This window comes from Triticum urartu, chromosome 1A (genome assembly GCF_056163025.1).
Source record: "Triticum urartu cultivar PI428250 chromosome 1A, HENAU_Tu73, whole genome shotgun sequence".
Classification (NCBI taxonomy): domain Eukaryota; kingdom Viridiplantae; phylum Streptophyta; class Magnoliopsida; order Poales; family Poaceae; genus Triticum; species Triticum urartu.
Window position 1 is genome coordinate 547,108,823 of NC_141873.1, and position 17,589 is coordinate 547,126,411.

The 17,589-nt window shown below is 45.1% G+C and overlaps 1 pseudogene; it reads right to left on the reverse strand.

The window, feature by feature from the left end:
- Positions 1 to 12,949: 12,949 nt before the first annotated feature.
- Positions 12,950 to 13,088, reverse strand: LOC125533329 (small nucleolar RNA Z247; annotated as a pseudogene).
- Positions 13,089 to 17,589: the final 4,501 nt, after the last annotated feature.

A 17,589-nucleotide genomic window follows, 5' to 3' on the forward strand; every position in this document is an offset into this window, starting at 1 on the left:
TGAGGGGGTTCCGTACAGGAGATGGCAGCGTCGAGGCTAACCACCAGAGATATTACAGGAGGGTTTTAGGAGATAAGAGAGATAAACATAAAAAGGATAGCCTCCTAACTACCTCGCCGTGTGCCTCAAGGCCACGCTAATAACCTGTACACTATTATGTTTAACACTCCCCCATAATCACAACTATGACAAGTTGAGATTACGTTTAAACTCTTCAAAGCTTTTGACTGGGAAAGCTTTAGTGAACCCATCTGCAAGCTGATTTTTGGATGGTATAAATCTGATCTCAAGCTGTTTATTGGCAACACATTCTCTCACAAAATGAAAATCTATTTCAATATGCTTTGTTCTGGCATGGAAAACTGGATTTGCAAACAAGTATGTAGCACCAAGATTATCATACCATAAATACGGCGGCTGAGTCTGAATTACTCCAAGTTCTCTGAGCATGGATTGAACCCAAATGATTTCTGCTGTTGCATTTGCTAGTGCTTTATATTCTGCTTCTGTACTTGACCTGGAAACAGTGGCTTGGTTTCGTGCACACCATGATATTAGGTTAGATCCATAGAAAATGGCAAAGCCACCTGTTGACCTTCTATCATCCAAGCAACCAGCCCAGTCTGCATCTGAGAATGCACTAACAAGTGTGGAAGGTGACTTGCTGAGTGTGAGACCCAAGTGTATAGTGTTGCTTATATACCTGAGAATTCGTTTTGCAGCTGTCCAGTGTGCTGTGGTGGGTGCATGAAGATACTGACACACCTTATTAACTGCAAAAGAGATGTCAGGTCGAGTAAGAGTCAAGTACTGAAGTCCACCAACTAGACTTTTGTAACCAGTGATGTCCTCTTGGTGCAATGGTTCTCCTTCTGTCAAGGACAAGGGTTCTGAACTAGACAAGGGTGTTGGTGAGGATTTACAATTCTGCATACCAATCCTACTTAGCAGTTCAGTGGCATACTTGGCTTGAGATAGATGAATACCATTACTATGTTTCTTGACATCAATACCCAAGAAGAAATGCAGATCTCCCAAATCCTTGAGAGCAAACTCAGAGCCTAAATCCTTAAGCAGTGCTGTCACAGCTCCATCAGAAGTACTAGTAACAATGATATCATCAACATATATCAAAACAAATATGGATGTTCTATGCTTGTTATAAATGAACAGAGATGTGTCAGACCTTGATGGAACAAAGCCAAGTGACTGAAGTTTCATACTTAACCGTGAATACCATGCTCTGGGTGCCTGTTTCAAACCATACAGGGCTTTATCAAGCTTGCAGACATATGAAGGTGCACTTTTATCCTCAAACCCAGGAGGTTGTTTCATGTACACTTCCTCTTCCAGAACACCATGGAGAAACGCGTTCTGGACATCTAGCTGTCTCAGACTCCATCCCCTGGACACAGCTATTGATAATACAAGACAGATTGTTGCAGCTTTAACAACAGGACTAAACGTATCCTCATAATCTATGCCATACCTTTGCTTGAATCCCGTTGCTACAAGTCTTGCCTTGTATCTATCTATGGTACCATCAGATTTTTTCTTGATTCTGTAGACCCACTTACAGTCAATCAGATTTCTGCCTGGTCGTGGGGGCACCAGGTGCCACGTTTTATTTTTCTGCAATGCCATGATTTCATCTTCCATAGCTGCCTTCCACCTTGGATCATCAAGTGCTGTTACTAAACTGTTAGGCTCGCCAGTTGTACAAGACATACCAATCTTAGAGAAAATTTTGTAATTTAAATGAGTAGTTACTCCCTTCTATAGCCTTGTGCGTGGCGCCACAGGAGAAGCCACAGGCGACGGAGCCACAGGAGATCCACCATCTGCGTCAGGCGCTGGCGCGCCAGATCCCGAGGGGGATTCTGTCGCTGCTGCTGGCGACCGCGGTCGTAGCAATCCCGAGGGGGATTCTGTCACTGCTGCTGGCGACCGCGACCGAGGCGAGGTGGCGGGCCCGGGCGAGTCCAGCCGGTTGGAGGTGGCGGGCCCCGACGAATCCGGTGCGGGCCAATCAGGCGAGCGAGGCCCGGCTGCGCGCGTGTCCTCCTGCCACACGTCATCTGCCGATTGGTGCGGGGCAGCGACGTCGCTTTCGCGACCGCTCGCACGCTCGAGGCCCGGGGTGCGCCCAGGTGCTGCCCGTCCTGTCCGCCCGGATCCCGGAGAGGATGCTGCCTCCTGTCGTGGGGATCCCGAGGCAGATCCTCCTCGATGCGCTTCCGTGTCTCCAGCTAGGAAACACATGAAATCTTGCTCGTTTTGCCTCGGATTTTCACCATTTGGACTGATTTCTGCAACAGTAATCTCATGCATAATATGATGATTAGATGCAAGTTGATTAGTACTATTATTTTCTCCCCCATGATCAACGCCGGATAGGGATGAGGGCAAGAGAAGGATTTCTTTGCGGAGCAATGCGCCGGCATTTGGGTGGAGTTTGGCAAAGGGAAAATCTGTTTCATCGAAGACGACATCTCAAGAGATATACACACGCCCTGTGGCTACATCAAGACACTTGACGCCTTTGTGTTGTGCACTGTACCCTATAAACACACATTGTGTCGAACGAAACATGAGCTTTTTGTTGTTATAGGGACGGAGGTTTGGCCAACATGCGCAACCAAATACGCGAAGGTGTGCATAGTTGGGTTTGGTGTGAAGGAGACGTTCGGTGGGTGTTTCGTGATTGATGACATGGCTAGGCAGAATATTTATAAGATGTACTGCTGTGAGGAACGCCTCATCCCAAAACTTTAGTGGCATAGATGCGGCAGCAAGAAGAGAAAGGCCAATATCAACAATGTGCCTATGCTTGCGTTCTGCTGAACCGTTTTGTTGGTGAGCGTGAGGGCAAGAAACATGATGAGAGATTCCTATACGTTGGAAGAAGGAGTTGAGTTTTTCGTACTCACCACCCCAGTCTGACTGCATAGCAAGTATTTTGCAATCAAACTGTCGTTCTACCAATGCTTGAAAGTTGAGGAAAACTTGGAAAACATCGGAGCGTTTTTAAGGAGGTATATCCAAGTATACTTGCTAAAATCATCAATGAAGCTCACGTAATAGGTATGGCGTCCAACAGAGGAGGGAGCCGGTCCCCAAATGTATGAAAACACAAGTTGCAAAGGTTTTGTGGACACACTTGTAGATATAGGATATGGTAACTGGTGACTTTTTGCTCTTTGGCAAGAGTCACAAATAGTTTCACGATCATGCTCATCAACAAAAGCGAGCTTATTTTTGCTAAGAATCTGATAAACAATGGAAAAAGATGGGTGGCCTAAACAATTATGCCATCGTTCTGAAGACACTTTGAAGACTCCATAGGCTTGCTTATTGAACTTGGAAATTTTGGGGATCAATGGGTAGAGGCCTTGCACACATCTACCGCGATAAAGAACCCTCCTCGTGACCTGATCCTTGATCAAAAATAAGAAGGGATGAAACTCGATGAAAACACCATTGTCAAGAGTAATGTGATGTACGGACAAAAGATTTTTAGATGCATTTGGAATGTGAAGTACATCATCTACAAGAATATCACGGTGTGGGGTTTTAATAATAGACTCTCCAACATGACTAATCATCATACCTGGACCATTTTCAGCGGTGTGGATGTGATCTTGGCCATGACACTTCTCATGGATGGTCATCTTCTCAAGCTCGGAAGTGATGTTCTCATTCGAGCCGGAGTGAAGATACCCGTTCGAATCAACTCCGTATGAAGCATCGGCCGCAGCTGCAACACGCCTTTTCCTGGAGTTATCTTCTGCATAGCGCCATTTACATTCTTTGGCAATATGGTTAGTTTTCTTGCAGATCTGGCATTTGTTTTCGTACTCCTCATACACGACGAAGCGGCCCCCTTGGTTGTTGTTGTAGTAGTAGCATGGGGGGCCATTGTTGTTGTAGTAGCCCCCCCCCCTGCCGCAGCCACGATGGCCGCTGCCTTGGCCGCCGCCGTTGCCATTGTTGATGTAGCCGTCGCCGCCGTGGTGGTTGTAGCCGCCGCCGCTACCCGTGCCAGGATAGCCGCTGCTAGGGTTTGTTGGGGAACGTAGCATAAATTCAAAATTTTCCTACGTGTCGCCAAGATCTATCTATGGAGAGACCAGCAACGAGGGGAAGGAGAGTGCATCTACATACCCTTGTAGATCGCTAAGCGGAAGCGTTCAAGAGAACGGGGTTGATGGAGTCGTACTCGTCGTGATCCAAATCACCGGAGATCCTAGTGCCGAACGGACGGCACCTCCGCGTTCAACACACGTACAGCCCGGTGACGTCACCCATGCCTTGATCCAGCAAGGAGAGAGGGAGAGGTTGAGGAAGACTCCATCCAGCAGCAGCACAACGGCGTGGTGGTGATGGAGGAGCGTGGCAATCCTGCAGGGCTTCGCCAAGCACCACAAGATATAAGGAGAAAGAGAGGGAGGGCTGCACCAACAGGCAGAGATCAGATCACGTGTTATGGGCAGCCCCTATGCCTCACTATATATAGGGGAGAGGGAGGAGGGTGCGCCCCCTCTAGGGTTCCCACCCCTAGGGGGGCGGCAGCCCTAGATGGGAAAGGGGAGGCGGCCAAGGGGAGGAATCCCTCCCCCCCAAGGCACCTAGGAGGTGCCTTCCCCTCCTAGGACTCTTCCTTTAGGGTTTCCCCCACCCTAGGCGCATGGGCCCTAGGGGAAGTGGCGCCCCAGCCCACTTTGGGCTGGATCCCCTCCCACTTCAGCCCATGGGGTCCTCCAGGATAGGTGGCCCCACCCGGTGGACCCCCGGGACCCTTCCGGTGGTCCCGATACAATACTGATGACCCAGAAACTTGTCCCGATGGCCGAAATAGGACTTCCTCTATATAAATCTTTACCTCCGGACCATTCCGGAACTCCTCGTGACGTCCGGGATCTCATCCGGGACTCCGAACAACATTCGGTAACCACATACAAACTTCCTTTATAACCCTAGCGCCATCGAACCTTAAGTGTGTAGACCCTACGGGTTCGGGAGACATGCAGACATGACCGAGACGTTCTCCGGTCAATAACCAACAGCGGGATCTGGATACCCATGTTGGCTCCCACATGTTCCACGATGATCTCATCGGATGAACCACGATGTCAAGGACTTAATCAATCCCGTATACAATTCCCTTTGTCTATCGGTACGATACTTGCCCGAGAATCGATCGTCGGTATCCCGATACCTTGTTCAATCTCGTTACCGGCAAGTCTCTTTACTCGTTCCGTAACACATCATCCCGTGATCAACTCCTTGATCACATTGTGCACATTATGATGATGTCCTACCGAGTGGGCCCAGAGATACCTCTCCGTTTACACGGAGTGACAAATCCCAGTCTCGATTCGTGCCAACCCAACAGACACTTTCGGAGATACCCGTAGTGTACCTTTATAGCCACCCAGTTACGTTGTGACATTTGGCACACCCAAAGCACTCCTACGGTATCCGGGAGTTGCACAATCTCATGGTCTAAGGAAATCATACTTGACATTAGAAAAGCTTTAGAATACGAACTACATGATCTTGTGCTAGGCTTAGGATTGGGTCTTGTCCATCACATCATTCTCCTAATGATGTGATCCCGTTATCAATGACATCCAATGTCCACGGTCAGGAAACCGTAACCATCTATTGATCAACGAGCTAGTCAACTAGAGGCTTACTAGGGACATGGTGTTGTCTATGTATCCACACATGTATCTGAGTTTCCTATCAATACAATTCTAGCATGGATAATAAACGATTATCATGAACAAGGAAATATAATAATAACCAATTTATTATTGCCTCTAGGGCATATTTCCAATAGTCTCCCACTTGCACTAGAGTCAATAATCCAGTTCACATCGATATGTGATTAACACTCAGGGTCACATCCCCATGTGACTAACACCCAAAGAGTTTACTAGAGTCAATAATCTAGTTCACATTTACCATGTGATTAACACTCGATGAGTTCTGGGTTTGATCATGTTATGCTTGTGAGAGAGGTTATAGTCATCGGGTCTGAACCTTTCAGATCCTTGTGTGCTTTACAAATCTCTATGTCATCTCCTAGATGCAACTACCACGCTCTATTTGGAGCTATTCCAAACAACTGTTCTACTATACGAATCCAGTTTACTACTCAGAATAATCTGGATTAGTGTCAAAGTTTGCATCGGCGTAACCCTTTACGACGAACTCTTTTACCACCTCCATAATCAAGAAAATTCCTTAGTACACTAGTTACTAAGGATAACTTTGACCGCTGTCCTGTGATCCATTCTTGGATCACTCTTGTACCCCTTGACAGACTCATGGCAAGGCAAACTTCAGGTGCGGTACACAGCATAGCATACTGTAGAGCCTATGTCTAAGCATAGGGGACGACCTTCGTCCTTTCTCTCTATTCTGCCGTGGTCGAGCTTTAAGTCTTAACTTCATACCTTACAATTCAGGCAGGAACTCCTTCTTTGACTGATCCATCTTGAACACCTTCAAGATCATGTCAAGGTATGTGCTCATTTGAAAGTACCATTAAGCGTTTTGATCTATTCTTATAGATCTTGATGCTCAATGTTCAAGTAGCTTAATCCAGGCTTTCCATTGAAAAATACTTTCCAAATAACCCTATATGCTTTCCAGAAATTCTACATCATTTCTGATCAACAATATGTCTACAACATATATTTATCAGAAATTCTATAGTGCTCCCACTCACTTCTTTGGAAATACAAGTTTCTCATAAACTTTGTATACACCCAAAATCTTTGATCATCTCATCAAAGCATACATTCCAACTCCGAGATGCTTACTCCAGTCCTCAGAAGGATAGCTGGAGCTTTGCATACTTATTAGCATCTTTCAGGATTGACAAAACCTTCCGGTTGTATCACATACAACCTTTCTTCAAGAAAAATCGTCGAGGAAACAATGTTTTGACATCCTATCTGCAAGATTTCATAAATAACGCATTAATCGCTAATATAATTCCAACAGACTCTTAGCATCGCTACGAGTGAGAAAGTCTCACCGTAGTCAACTCCTTGAACTTGTCGGAAAACATCTTAACGACAAGTCAAGCTTTCTTAATGGTGATACTTACCATCATTGTCCGTCTTCCTTTTAAAATCCATCTGTACTCAACAGCCTTACGACCATCGAGCTGTTCCGCCAAAGTCTACACTTTGTTTTCATACATGGATCCTCTCTCGGATTTTATGGCCTCGAGCCATTTATCGGAATCCGGGCCCACCATCGCTTCTCCATGGCTCGTAGGTTCATTGTTGTCTAGCAACATGACTTCCAAGACAGGATTACGTACCACTCTGAAGTAGTACGCATCCTTGTCATCCTACGAGGTTTGGGAGTGACTTGATCCGAAGTCTCATGATCAATATCATAAGCTTCCACTTCAATTGGTGTAGGTGCCACAGGAACAACTCTTTATGCCCTACTATACACTAGTTGAAGTGGCGGTTCAATAACCTCATCAAGTCTCCACCATCCTCCCACTCAATTCTTTCGAGAGAAACTTTTCCTCGAGAAAGGACCCGATTCTAGAAACAATCCCTTATTGCTTTCGGATCTGAGATAGGAGGTATACCCAACTGTTTTGGGTGTCCTATGAAGATGCATTTATCCGCTTTGGGTTCGAGCTTATCAGCCTGAAACCTTTTTTTTTCACATAAGCGTCGCAGCCCCAAACTTTTAAGAAATGACAGCTTAGGTTTCTCTAAACCATAGTTCATACGGTGTCATCTCATCGGAATTACGTGGTGCCCTATTAAAGTAAATGTGGTTGTCTCTAATGCCTAACCCATAAACTATCGTGGTAATTCGATAAGAGACATCATGGTATGCATCATATCCAATAGGGTGGAGTTATGATGTTCGGACACACCATCACACTATGGTGCTCCAGGCTGTATTAGTTGTGAAACAATTTCCACAAAATGTCTTAATTCTGTGCCAAACTCGTAATTCAGATATTCATCTCTATGATCATATCATAGATCTTTTATCCTCTTGTCACGACGATCTTTCAACTTCACCCTGAAATTACTTGAACCTTTCAATAATTCAGACTCGTGATTCATCAAGTAAATATACTCAACATCTACTCAAGTCATCTGTGAAGTAAGAACATAACGATATCCACTACATGCCTCAGCACTCATTGGACTGCACACATCAAAATGTATTACTTCCAACAAGTTGCTTTCTAGTTCCATTTTACTGAAAACGAGGCTTTCAGTCATCTTGCCCATGTGGTATGATTTGCATGTCTCAAGTGATTCAAAATCAAGTGAGTCCAAACGATCCATCTGTATAGAGTTTCTTCATGCATATCTACCAACAAACATGGTTCGCATGTCTCAATCCTTTCAAAAATGAGTGAGTCCAAAGATCCATCAACATGGAGCTTCTTCATGCGTTTTATACCGATATGACTTATGTGGCAGTGCCACAAGTAGGTGGTACTATCATTACTATCTTTTGGCATGAACATGTGTATCACTACGATCGAGATTCAATGAACCATTCATTTTAGGTGTAAGACCATTGAAGGTATTATTCAAATAAACAGAGTAACCATTATTCTCCTTAAATGAATAATCGTATTGCGATAGACATAATCCAATCATGTCTATGCTCAACGCAAACACCAAATAACAATTATTTAGGTTTTAATACCAATCTCGATGGTAGAGAGAGCGTGCGATGCTTGATCATATCAATCTTGGAAACACTTCCAACACATATCGTCAGCTCACCTTTAGCTAGTCTCCGTTTATTCCGTAGCCTTTTGTTTCGAGTTACTAACACTTAGCAACCAAACCGGTATCTAATACCTTGGTGCTACTAGGAGTACTAGTAAAGTACACACCAACACAATGTATATCCAATATACTTCTATCGACCTTGCCAGCCTTCTCATCTACCAAGTATCTAGGGTAATTCTGCTCCAGTGGTTGTTCCCCTTATTACAGAAGCACTCAGTCTCGGGTTTGGGTTCAACCTTGGGTTTCTTCACTAGAGCAGCAGCTGAATTGCCGTTTCATGAAGTATCCCTTTGTTCCCTTGCCCTTCTTGAAACTAGTGGTTTCACCAACCATCAACAATTGATGCTCCTTCTTGATTTCTACTTTCGCGGTGTCAAACATCACGAATATCTCAAGGATCTTCATATATGTCCCTGATATATCATAGTTCATCACGAAGCTCTAGCAGCTTGGTGGTAATGACTTCGGAGAACCATCACTATTTCATCTGGAAGATCAACTCCCACTCGATTCAAGCGATTGTTGTACTCAGACAATCTGAGCACAAGCACAACAATTGAGCTTTTCTCCTTAGTTTGTAGGCTAAGAAAATCATCGGAGGTCTTATACCTCTTGACGTGGGCACGAGCCTGAAATCCCAATTTCAGCCCTCAAAACATCTCATATGTTTCGCGACATTTCAAAACGTCTTTGGTGCCTCAACTCTAAACCGTTTAACTGAACTATCACGTAGTTATCAAAACGTGTATGTCAGATGTTCGCAACATCCACAGACAACGTTCGAGGTTCAGCACACTGAGCGGTGCATTAAGGACATAAGCCTTCTATGAAGCAATGAGGACAATCCTCAGTTTACGGACCTAGTCCGCATAATTGCTACTATCAAATTTCAACTGAATTTTCTCTAGGAACATAACTAAACAGTAGAACTGAAGCGCGAGCTACGACATAATTTGCAAAATCCCTTTTGACTATGTTCAGGATAATTAAGTTCATCTTATGAACTCCCACTCAGATAGACATCCCTCCAGTCATCTAAGTGATTACATGATCCGAGTCAACTAGGCCGTGTCCGATCATCACGTGAGACGGACTAGTCAACGTCGGTGAACATCTTCATGTTGATCGTATCTTCTATACGACTCATGCTCGACCTTTCGGTCTTCTGTGTTCCGAGGCCATGTCTGTACACATGCTAGGCTCGTCAAGTCAACCTAAGTGCTTTGCGTGTGTAAATCTGTCTTACACCCGTTGTATGTGAACGTAAGAATCTATACACCCGATCATCACGTGGTGCTTCGAAACTATGAACTATCGCAACGGTGCACAGTTAGGGGGAACACTTTCTTGAAATTTTAATGAGGGATCATCTTATTTACTACCGTCGTTCTAAGTAAACAAGATGCAAAAACATGATAAACATCACATGCAATCAAAAGGTGACATGATATGGCCATCATCACTTTGCTCCTTTCGATCTCCATCTTCGGGGCTCCATGATCATCATCGTCACCGGCATGACACCATGATCTCCATCATCATGATCTCCATCATCGTGTCTTCATGAAGTTGTCACGCCAACTATTACTTCTACTACTACAGCTAATGGTTAGCAATAAAGTAAAGTAATTACATGACGTTTATGTTGACACGCAGGTCATAAATAAATAAAGACAACTCCTATGGCTCCTGCCGGTTGTCATACTCATCGACATGCAAGTCGTGATTCCTATTACAAGAACATGATCAATCTCATACATCACATATATCATTCATCACATCCTTTTGGCCATATCACATCACATAGCATACCCTGCAAAAACAAGTTAGACGTCCTCTAATTGTTGTTTGCATGTTTTACGTGGCTGCTATGGGTTTCTAGCAAGAACGTTTCTTACCTACGCAAAAACCACAACGTGATATGCCAATTGCTATTTACCCTTCATAAGGACCCTTTTCATCGAATCCGATCCGACTAAAGTGGGAGAGACAGACACCCGCTAGCCACCTTATGCAACTAGTGCATGTCAGTCGGTGGAACCAATCTCACGTAAGCATACGTGTAAGGTTGGTCCGGGCCGCTTCATCCCACGATGCCGCAGAATCAAGATAAGACTAGTAACGGCAAGCATATTGAACAAAATCAATGCCCACAACTACTTTGTGTTCTACTCGTGCATAGAAACTACGCATAGACCTAGCTCATGATGCCACTGTTGGGGAACGTAGCATAAATTCAAAATTTTCCTACGTGTCACCAAGATCTATCTATGGAGAGACCAGCAACGAGGGGAAGGAGAGTGCATCTACATACCCTTGTAGATCGCTAAGCGGAAGCGTTCAAGAGAATGGGGTTGATGGAGTCGTACTCGTCGTGATCCAAATCACCGGAGATCCTAGTGCCGAACGGACGGCACCTCCGCGTTCAACACACGTACAGCCCGGTGACGTCACCCATGCCTTGATCCAGCAAGGAGAGAGGGAGAGGTTGAGGAAGACTCCATCCAGCAGCAGCACAACGGCGTGGTGGTGATGGAGGAGCGTGGCAATCCTGCAGGGCTTCGCCAAGCACCACAAGATATGAGGAGAAAGAGAGGGAGGGCTGCACCAACAGGCAGAGATCAGATCACGTGTTATGGGCAGCCCCTATGCCTCACTATATATAGGGGAGAGGGAGGAGGGTGCGCCCCCTCTAGGGTTCCCACCCCTAGGGGGGGCGGCAGCCCTAGATGGGAAAGGGGAGGCGGCCAAGGGGAGGAATCCCTCCCCCCAAGGCACCTAGGAGGTGCCTTCCCCTCCTAGGACTCTTCCTTTAGGGTTTCCCCCACCCTAGGCGCATGGGCCCTAGGGGAAGTGGCGCCCCAGCCCACTTTGGGATGGATCCCCTCCCACTTCAGCCCATGGGGCCCTCCGGGATAGGTGGCCCCACCCGGTGGACCCCCAGGACCCTTTCGGTGGTCCCGGTACAATACCGATGACCCCGAAACTTGTCCCGATGGCCGAAATAGGACTTCCTATATATAAATCTTTACCTCCGGACCATTCCGGAACTCCTCGTGACGTCCGGGATCTCATCCGGGACTCCAAACAACATTCGGTAACCACATACAAACTTCCTTTATAACCCTAGCGTCATCGAACCTTAAGTGTGTAGACCCTACGGGTTCGGGAGACATGCAGACATGACCGAGACGTTCTCCGGTCAATAACCAACAGCGGGATCTGGATACCCATGTTGGCTCCCACATGTTCCACGATGATCTCATCGGATGAACCACGATGTCAAGGACTTAATCAATCCCGTATACAATTCCCTTTGTCTATCGGTACGATACTTGCCCGAGATTCGATCGTCGGTATCCCGATACCTTGTTCAATCTTGTTACCGGCAAGTCTCTTTACTCGTTCCGTAACACATCATCCCATGATCAACTCCTTGATCACATTGTGCACATTGTGATGATGTCCTACCGAGTGGGCCCAGAGATACCTCTCCGTTTACACGGAGTGACAAATCCCAGTCTCGATTCATGCCAACCCAACAGACACTTTCGGAGATACCCGTAGTGTACCTTTATATCCACCCAGTTACGTTGTGACGTTTGGCACACCCAAAGCACTCCTACGGTATCCGGGAGTTGCACAATCTCATGGTCTAAGGAAATGATACTTGACATTAGAAAAGCTTTAGCATACGAACTACATGATCTTGTGCTAGGCTTAGGATTGGGTCTTGTCCATCACATCATTCTCCTAATGATGTGATCCCGTTATCAATGACATCCAATGTCCATGGTCAGGAAACCGTAACCATCTATTGATCAACGAGCTAGTCAACTAGAGGCTTACTAGGGACATGGTGTTGTCTATGTATCCACACATGTATCTGAGTTTCCTATCAATACAATTCTAGCATGGATAATAAACGATTATCATGAACAAGGAAATATAATAATAACCAATTTATTATTGCCTCTAGGGCATATTTCCAACAGGGTTTTGGCCGCCACCACCAGAGTAGCCGCCGCCGCGACCACCTTGCTTCTGGTTGCGGTAGCCGCCTCTGCTGCCACTCGATCGACCCCTGGAGGCGGCGTTCGCTGACAATTTGAAGCCACCAGCGCTGCTGAACATCTCAGCATGTTGATCAAAGTTTGCCACCATCGAGAAGAGTGCATCAACGGTGATGGGCTCGGTGCAGACGTCGAGTGCAGAGATGATGGGCTGATACTCCATATCAAGCCCAGCGACGATGAAAGAGATAAGCTCGTCCTCCCCGATCGGTTTGCCTGCCGCCGCAAGCTCGTCGGAGAGGGCACACATCTGCCCGAAGAAGGTGGAGGCCGACTGTGACCCCTTCTGGGCGTTTGTGAGGGCCGATCTGATGTTATTGACACGAGACAGAGAGACCGCAGAAAACATATTTGCTAGCGCGGTCCAAATTGCATGTGATGATTCAAGCGAGGCTACTTGGACGAGCACCTCTTTTGACAGGTTTCGGAGAAGATATGCTACAATTTGCTGATCTTGAACAAGCCAAGGTTTATGAGCAGGGTTGGGAACTACCTGATCTTTGCCATCTTTATCTTTGCTGATGGTTGTTTTTGGAGGCTCCTCTATAGTCTGATCTATGTAGCCAAACAAGCCGGCGCCCAATATTTGGGATCGTGCTTGGGCTCGCCAGAGAACATAGTTCGTCCGGCCGAGAGGTTCTGAGGTGTTGTAGTTGAGGCCAGAGGAGGGGACTGCGGAGGAGGTGGACATGATTGCGGCGTGGTGATTCTGGGAAGGGAACGGATGGAGAAGATGAGCTAGATGTCGTGGAAGAGGCCTGCTCTGTATACCATGTGGAAATTGTGAAGCGTCTGAAATCTCCATACATGGAGACCCGTGATATATATATTGATTGAGGGGGTTCCGTACAGGAGATGGCAGCGTAGAGGCTAACCACCAGAGATATTACAGGAGGGTTTTAGAAGATAAGAGAGATAAACATAAAAAGGATAGCCTCCTAACTACATCGCCGTGTGCCTCAAGGCCACGCTAATAACCTGTACACTATTATGTTTAACAAGGCGGAGAGGAGAAGTTGGTTTTTACTCTGCGTCCATGAGGTCGAGTAAATATAGGGATCACGCGCCACTCGTAGTATTATTTTTTTACTCCTCTAAGGGTGCACGATACGTCGTGGCCAAGGCAACACAGCACAATGAGTACTTGGGCTTGGCGGCACCAGATCTAAGATGTGGGGGTTAGAAATAGTGTGAGGATCGGAGGCAGTGGAAATATAAAGGATGGATGTTTGACCCATGCAGGTAGTTACAAATCAAAAGACCGCCTTGAATGCTTATGAACCAGAGGCCAGAGATGTGGTTTTATAACCGCCTCCAACTATTCCTACAAGCGGTTGCATTTCTTTTTTGAGCCGCCTTTGAAACATAATAATGCATGTGAGTCATTACATGTGGTTTCATTTATTAGGGCACAACCATTTTCGGAGACCGTTTCTAATGCCTTTTTATATATGTACTATAGTGTACTCACATGTGTTCATCTGGATGTTTATATGCACTGGGTAAGCATTGTAAAACATAGGTAGTCTTCTAACCATAATGTCATTAAAACCAAACCCTCATTAGGGGCAAGATGTCGTTCACCCGGCAACGGCGTTCAGTTCTTTTTACATTCAATCATAGCAATTGTAGCAGTAATAATCGTATCATGCCAACCAGAGAAGAAATGTTGTCCAAAGCTAATATTATAATATTCTTCTAAAAGAAATACTATGATTATACATTATGATGGTACACACTAAAAATAGATGAGTTACCTCTACTACTTACGAAATGTAAGGTTCCAATTCCACTCTTTAATTCGTCCAACCTCACTTCTTTTTTTTCTCTTTCTTTTCTCTTCTATCTTTGGTTTTTCTTCCACCGATTTTTTTGAAAATTGACTCAACTCTCCCACGCCTTATTAACTTACCAAAATAAAATAATATTTCTTTGGTAATCCATCAAGTTCTTACCAAACAAGTGAATGACAATAAGATGGTAGGTAATCATGGTGATTATGCACAAAAGCTTCCTAAATAAGTTCTTAACAGTAACATGATAGGTAAATCGTTGTGATTTATTTATTTATCTCTATACTACTTAAAAAGAAAGTAAGGTTGCCATTCACCTTTTTCCCACCACCCCTTCGTCCAACTTCCATGTATATGATGATCAATCACCTTGATTTACTTATCTACTGAACCAATTCCACTTTAATTTAATTACTTACCAAACTTATAATCAAAATATAAGGTAATTCATGGTCGGAATTTGATGAACATTTATTTACACAATCACATTATTATTGACATGTAAATCACAAGCTAACATACTAGAATATTTATATCCTGTTGCAACGCACGGGCATTGTCCTAGTACTACTTAAAAAGAACGTCAGTTTCCCATTTCACTCGTTCCTTCGTCCAACCGCTCTATATATGCGCCCTTTCCCACCTTAAATTTTGTTTTTCCCTTCCATCTTTCGTTTTTCTTCCACCGGTTTTCCCTAAAATCGACTCAACTGTCCCATGTCTTGTTAACTTACCAAAATAAAATAATAGTTCTTTGGTAAGCCATTAAGTTCTTACCAAACAAGTGATTAACTCTACGTGGCGAATATACGCAGCGGCATGAAGGAGAGAAGGGGTTCGTTAGGAAGGAATGGACCTTGCTGGCTACCGGTGGCGGCGGCGAGGGCGATTACTCTACGTGGCGGCGAGAGGCGATTCCAAGCGGCGGCCGCGTGCTCGTGCTGTCGGCCTCGAATCGTTGATCCAATCCGCCGCCAGAGCGAATAGAGAGAGAGAGAGAGAGAGAGAGAGAGAGAGAGAGAGAGAGAGATGACTCCATTGGTTAGGGTTCCTGAAATCATCGACTCCCAACTAGTGTATATCGTGTCCAGTTCCGACTATGGTTCTGTTCGGCAGCCGTCGTCCATCCATCTTTCCCAATCCTATTCTTGGGCTAGAAGCCCATTTAGGCCTTAGTTGCCCCAGCCCAATTCGCTGTTTTATCACCTACGAGCCCAACTTGGCTTACACGGTTCGTCTAATAACACTACCACCCCCGGCAGCAGTGGCGGAGGTAGAGGGTGGCGAGGGTGGGGCCCACCCTGAGATTTGAAAATAGCATTTCTACCATAGGAGAAAAGCTAAAAATAAAAGAAAGAAAAAATGTATATGTATCGAATACTGCTGGCCCACCCTGGCCCAGTCGGCTAGGTCTGCCACTGCCCGATAGGACATGCCTGAACGAACTATATAACACTCAAATCATCTTGTGCAATTTACGCCATGAGTTGCATAGATTCGAAGAGATTGGTTGACCTTTTCATTGTGAATCCATTCCATCAAAGCACACAATCTATTCATCAGTTAAGAAGGAGATCACCACCATGCAACCCACCCTCTCTGCTAGAGTTTACCTTACCTGGCGGCGTTCTAATCTCCGGCTAAAGTTTTTTCTTTGTCGTTGCCCCTGCCTTGTTTCACGGAGCGAGGAAGGTTCCTGGCTACGTTCTGGCGAAGTAGTGACGCTGCATCAGTGAAGACAAAGGTGGAGAGCTTGGAAGAGTTGTTGAAACATCTGGACTTAATGGGGATGAACTCGGGAATGTGGTCATGGGAAAGGACGAGGTGAAGAAATTTGAGAAGGAAGCCAGATGGCTAGCAATCGGTCGGCTGAACATCGATCACCGTTTCCGTTTTGATATGAAATTCTATGTTACATGTGGTTGCGTAGTGTAGATGAGCAAAATAACTAATTTCACATCCGTTTCTAAACCTCACATATCTATATATAAAAATTGAATCTTTATTGTTTCCCATAAAATTATACTAACATTGCGTTGTAATAAGTCATCATGTCATGAATCAGGACCATACTTTCGGATAACTCATGAAAATGGACTTACTAATAGTCACCTAACTTCCCCGTTGCATCTGGTTTTTACGTGGTGCCGCAATAATTCATCTAGTTAAGCCAAACCAGGATAAAGTAGTTTGAACTGTTCAAAGTTGTATTTGGATGGAAATACTATGAATGAACAATATTTGTTTCATTTGTGTAATAGAAAACAAAAATGCATTGTTCACTACTACAAAAATAAACATGTGATACACTATCTTGGTATGTAGTACTCCCTCCGTAAACTAATATAAGAGCATTTAGATTACTACTTTAGTGATCTAAACACTCTTATATTAGTTTACAGGGGGAGTATCTACCACTCGTCGGTATTGCATCGATTACAGGGATCTAGGACCTCGAGCTGAACATATGATGGAACTCTTCCCACGATATACCTTCCCGCAACCTCCACGCCTCTACGAGCTCCCGCAAGGTCTGCCTTGCTCAAGGGCGAGCATTGGATAGTCTTTGTTGAGGTTGTGCATTTGTGAAATGTACCCAAACATCTATTGTAGCCATAGATTGTGTCCAAAGTCAGGCGCTCGAGTGATGGCGCGTTCTCGAGAATGTTGATCGTGAGCTCGACTAGGCCCTTGGATGCACAAAAGCCCATGATATCCACCCGCCGGAGGCAGACATGCCGACGCTCTAGCTTCCGCCCCAAATACTTGTTGTTTTCATCTCCCATGTCAAGATCATCCTTAAGGGCATTCTTCTCTACCTGCATATACATAAATTTATGATCAACATTCATCATTAGTGTTGTTATTCTGATAAACAAGTGTAACAAACAAATTGGTAGAGAGCTCCAAGATATGTGG